Source organism: Erpetoichthys calabaricus, chromosome 4 (genome assembly GCF_900747795.2).
Source record: "Erpetoichthys calabaricus chromosome 4, fErpCal1.3, whole genome shotgun sequence".
NCBI classification, from domain to species: Eukaryota; Metazoa; Chordata; class Cladistia; order Polypteriformes; family Polypteridae; genus Erpetoichthys; species Erpetoichthys calabaricus.
Genome location: NC_041397.2, coordinates 54,322,006 through 54,328,206, shown reverse-complemented (window position 1 = coordinate 54,328,206; position 6,201 = coordinate 54,322,006).

The window sequence follows — 6,201 nt, the reverse complement described above, 5'->3', positions numbered from 1 at the left end:
CACACAGGCAGCGCGAGAGAGAGAGCCGCACACACACACAGGCAGTGCCAGAGAGAGACAGAGGCACACAGGCAGTGCCAGAGAGAGACAGAGGCACACAGGCAGTGCCAGAGAGAGAGAGCCGCGCACACACACAGGCAGCGCGAGAGAGAGACACGCGCACACACACAGGCAGCGCGAGAGAGAGAGCCGCGCACACACAGAGGCAGCGCCAGAGAGAGACAGACGCACACACACAGAGGCAGCGCCAGAGAGAGACAGACGCACACACACACAGGCAGCCCGTGAGAGAGAGACACGCGCACACACACAGGCAGCGCCAGAGAGAGAGGGGGCTGGACTCATAAGGTAGGAAGGCAGTTAAAGAATGCACTGGGCTTGATTTTGTTTTCACTTCTGTTTACAGCGATCGGTTCGTAGTGTGCATTGTTACAATGTTACTTTTCTTGGTGGTTTATTAAATTACGGATTTTTTCAAATGTTCATTTTTTTCCCTTTTACTTAAAACTCATTAAAAAAAAAAAAAAAAAGTGTTTTTAGCCAGCGGTTGGTAGCGCTATAGCGCAAACTATTGCAGTGTTAGTTTTCTCTGTTGTTCAAGGTTTTCTCAGTGTCATTCAATGTTTTTACATTTAGTTTACTATTATGCTGTGCATTCTATGGTTTAATTAACTATATTTGTGCTTAAAAACTTAAAATATATATTTACATACAGTTCGTAAAGTCTGGAACTGATTAATTGTATTTACATACAATCCTATGGGAGAAATTGCTTCGGTTCACGACCAAATCGGTTTACGACCAGAGTTTTGGAACGAATTATGGTCATGAACCAAGGTTCCACTGTATTCTTCTCGGTTATGACGCACGACCGCGTCCACCATTGCAAACTGTTTTACACGGCATGGTCTTAGAGTTGGTGGCCGGGTCTCCGTGAGTTTCTCTTGAGAGCAGGCACATGACCAGGCAGTGTGTATGCTTCGAGTGCGAGAGTGGACGTGACAGGACCATCTAAGAAAAATCATGTCGTGGATGTGAATCGCTGTATGCAGCGTGTAAAACAGTTTGTCGCAGATGTGAATCGCTGTATGCGGCGTGTAGAACAGTTTGCGAGGGGTATCCCATGGTCTTACAGTTGGTGGGCGGGTCTCTGTTAGTTGCTCTTGCGAGCAAGCACATGACCAGGCAGTGTGTATGCTTCGAGAGCGAGGGTGGACGTGACAGCACCATCTAAGAAGAATGATATTTGTCGCAGATGTGAATCGCTGTATGCAGCGTGTAAAAGAATTTGTCGCGGATGTGAATCGCTGTATGCAGCGTGTAAAACAGTTTGGGAGGGGTATTCCATGGTCTTAGCAGTGTCTATACTTTGATGTGAATCACTGTATGCAGCGTGTAAAACGCTGTATTGTATGTTGCCCTCTCCAGAGTTGCATCTTTTCATTCACCTACAGTCGTATCCTCAAAACCAACCCCATTTGGACAACTGTGTCTTTCAGGAAGTGTTCACCCATCAATACATAATTATGTGACGTATGCTACGCCGCGGGTTGGCTAGTATTTAATAAAGTTATATAAAGGTAATAAACATAAAATGGGAACATATTGTTAGTTGATCAGATGGAAGCAACTGAACATGAAACATAATTTAAAATAACTGAAATTCACATGTTCTGGGTGCATAAATCCAGGTAATGTGTAAATGTAATCATAATAAGTTATTTTTTTAATGGTACTTCTTTTATTGTGAAAAGAAGAAATGCCCCTATACTGAACCTTAGCTTATTAGCTTGTGTTTAGATCTACATCACGCAATACTCACCCCTGGAAACATCAGCAATAGCAGACTGCCTGCTGCTGGGACCCCAGCACACAATCTGCTTCAAGTCCTCCATCACTGTGAGGACAAACTCAGATGTGTCCCTGTTTTCAATAAACAGCACGGTTGCAGGGAAGCCAGACATACAGTATTAAATACTAGGAGTTAAACAGATGAAAACATACGACCTTAAGGATTTAAATCAAAGTCACACAGCAAGCTCTGTATTGGGTAGTTATCCTTTAGTTACAAAGTTCAATTAGTGTTCAAGTGTCAAGAGCCAGGAGAAAAGTATTTAGTTTCATACTGTAGTACTTCAGATACATCCGATTAACCAACAGCACTATAACGGGGCACATTATCTCTGGTGAAGCTTGACAACACTGGTAGTATTCCTTTATGAACACATCACGCAGATTAAATATTGTACGTCTTATTACCTTTGAAGGTGCCCAGGCAGGATGTTGCTCGTGAGAGAAGGAGGTCTCTTACTGAGAAGGGATGCCAGAATGGAAGAACAGCAATGGACTGGCATTCCATCTGGGGTGGGTATGAAACCCTTACCCGGACAGGAGGGCAAAACAAAAGAGCAGTAGGGAAAATGTTTATCCCCCTTCTGCTAGATGGTAGCATCCCAGGATGTCAGTAACTATGTGGACACCTGCAGGGCATAATGAGAGTTGTAGTGTTATGAGTCAGCCCTGATGGGTCCCATGGATGCTGCCAGGGGGTGCTGCAGAGATTCATTATCCCTGTTTTGTTGGACCTTCTGTTTGACCCAGATGTGTTTCCAAAGGGTTATGCCCTGGCACCGGATGTACTCCTGGGTCCAAGATAAAAGGAAGCTGCCAAGCCTCCTCCAGTTGAGTTGGAGTCAGGAGAAAGGAAGACAAAACTCGCTGATGGGAGGTGGACAGAGAGAGAAGAGAAGGAAGAAGAATATTGTTTGTAATTGAGCTTGTACAATCTTGGAGAAGCCTTTCGTGAGGTATTTTTTATTTCAAAAAACTCTGTTTTGAAGGTTAAAAATGAGAAATTTCTAACACAAGCATGTGAAGTATCTCTTTAGACTTTTTCAAGGTCAGCGATTGCAAATACAGTATGAGGATATTTTTGATCCTTTACTAGGATTCCATCCCTCTAAGTACCTCTATCAAAGGGTGAAAAATGAGAAATTTCTGTTACAATTGAGTGTTTAGACTTTAGTCATTGAAATTGAAGTACACATTTTAATGTTTCAAATATTTGATGCGGGGGCGGCACGGTGGCGCAGTGGGTAGCGCTGCTGCCTCGTAGTTGGGAGATCTGGGGACCTGGGTTCGATTCCCGGGTCCTCCCTGTGTGGAATTTGCATGTTCTCCCCGTGTCTGCGTGGGTTTCCTCCAGGCGCTCCGGTTTCCTCCCACAGTCCAAAGACATGCAGGTTAGGTGGATTGGCGATTCTAAATTGGCCCTAGTGTACGCTTGGTGTGTGGGTGTGTGTCCTGCGGTGGGTTGGCACCCTGCCCAGGATTGTTTCCTGCCTTGTGCCCTGTGTTGGCTGGGATTGGCTCCAGCAGACCCCTGTGTTCAGATTCAGCGGGTTGGAAAATGGATGGATGGATGAATATTTGATGCAAAATTTTTTGTTTATGGTGACCTTTTACCTCATGAAGTAAATCATTACATTTTTTATGAACACTCCCAAGATTACAGGTTCATTGAATTAACATGGTAATTTTATGCATCTCTAGTTTATTAAGGGCAGAATTAAAATGTAGCAATGAAAAAAAAGTAAGTGGTGTGACCATAAGGGGGCCCCAGAGAGCCACAGACACAGCAATGCCCAGAACACTTTTGGGTTCCAATAAAAGATGTTTGTTTAAACACAGCACCTCTCCAATAATCACCCTTTCAAAGATAAGCAAAATACACTAAATAAACAAATTCTTCCTACTTCCTTCCTCATTTTGAGTGTTGCCCACTGCCTACTGACTGTGACTCAACTATATAAGGCAGTGTTGTCCTTTTTGTGTTGGTCCCAGGAATGTTTCCAGTGCCACGCCATGTCTTTGACATAGCACTTCGGGCCATAAAGAAAGTAGGGAGGTCCTCCCTGACAGCACCCTCTCCCAATCCCCAGGGACCCTGATAGGGCTTCACTTCCAGACCCTTGCAGATGTCCCAACTGGGTCCCTCCATTAGCTTACACCAGCCAGGTACAAAGTTATTTATTTGTTCCACCCTCCAATCCAACCGCATCATCACACTGGCCACCCGTCTATTTAATGTATTTCTCCCCGTCTCATCTGGGGTGTCCATTCTCTTCCTACAATGTGGTTTTAGGAGTTTTTGCTATTAAATGTTCCAAAGTATTACCCTGGTGTATATTGGTAAAGGTTTTTGGTACATGACAGCAAAAGGCTGCCTCACCACGTCTTAAATGATTGACTCTTGGAATTATGAGCAGACCATGATAGAGTCTAAGGTTAAAATTTGAAACATATGGGGTCAGGTACTCCAATATATAGGAAGGAGCAAAATTATCTGAAGTATTATCTACCATTAGTATTTTTAAATTTCAGTTCTAAAGGACACCGGTAACAAACGTAATGATAAATTTGGAGAGATGTGTTCGGATTTTCTTTTCAAGTTTAAAATTCATTTTCATTTATTGAGAATTGGTGTAAAATTTAGGAGTAGTGGAAGTATGAGTAAAGAAGCAAATATATATTTACAGCAGTGATATTATTCTTTTCCACAAATATACACTGATGTGTCAAATGATCCAAAAAGTGTTCTAGTTTAGGAATTTTGTATTCCTTTTTTTGTAAGTTTGGGTCGAAGACTGAATGCTGGTTTATCAGTGTACATTGTGGAGATGACAGCATTAATTATTGGTTTGCAGTAGATGGCACAGTTCATACTTACTGCCTTCTTCTCAGTCCTGTCTGTGTGATTTATTAAGGGATGTTTTTCCATGTTGTACCCTGCTCTCAGATGGTTTCTATGTTTTTTGCAGATCCTATCATGTGTCCTTGTTTTTTTTTTTTTTTAATATCCAGGACTCTTAATTAACCAGCACCCAAACACTATTTTGGTGTAAAGTGAGTCAACAGATGATCAGGGATTCCCAAGGACCAGTGCTTGGTCCTCTGCTCTTCTCTTCCTACACCACCTCACTGGGCTGCATCATCCAATCCCATGGTTTCACACATCAGGAGAGAACAACTATGTAAAGCTGTGTTTAAGCTTATCACTTACAGGACATAGCTATACTTGTTGTTCCCTCCTGAGGAGAACACGTTATTGGCTAGAGTTTCTGTATGTCTTACTGATATTTCAACCTTCATGAAGGACCACCGGCTGCAGCTCAACCTTGCAACGCTGGAGCTTCTCGTTATCCCAGCCAGCCGGTCTATTCAATTCCCCAACTCTGTACTGCTTGACTCATACTATTTCTCACACATATCAATTCACTCAGTATAACATCTACAAAATTGGACCTTATCTCACTGAGCATGCAGCCCAACCTCTGGTCTGAGCTTTGGTCTAGTCATATCTCACACAATACAGGAGGAGCCTATGCACTAACAAGCCACTACAGGTGCTCCACAATGCAGCCACCCATCTTGCATTCAACCAACCAAGACATCTGCATGTCACTCTTCTCTTAAGGTTTTATATCAAGTTTAAATACTTGATTCTTACCCGCAGAGCAGTCAATAGGTCATCACCTGTGTATATGGAGTCATATGTTCCTTCTTGCCTACTCAAGCCTGCCAGCGAACAGCGTCTGGTGATACCACCTCTTTCAATCCACACTCTTTTCATATGTAGCTCCTCGTTGGTGGAACGAGCTGTCCATCTCCTGCTGACTCTGTCAATGGGTTTAAGAAGTAATTGAAAACCTTACTGTTCAATGAATATCTCTCTTAATTGTTAATTAATATTTTTTTCTCTCTGGATATCTGTCATATTGTTAATTGATCATTTTCTTTATTATGTTAGCTTTAAAGCTGTTCAGTTGTGAGATTGCGCAGGTGGTGTACAAGCGGAGGATAGGGAATGCTGCAGGGGTCTGTGGTATCTGGGATGAACTTCTCTAGGCTGGTGGTAAGGCTGTTCTTCTGTCATTGCAAGTAATCTTTGCTTCCATTTGGGAGACTGGTGTCATCCCAACTGACTGGAAAATGGGTCTTGTCATCCCTATCGGGAAAGGGAAGGGTGATCGCCTGGATTGCGGCAACTACAAGGGGATAGCCCTGCTCTTGGTGCAAGGTAAGGTCCTTGCTAGGGTTGTCCTCAATAGGATCCATGATCACTTGTTCACCTACCAGTGCCTGGAGCATTCTGGTTTTACGCCTAAGAAGTCTACCATCGACTGCATCCTGGCACAAAGG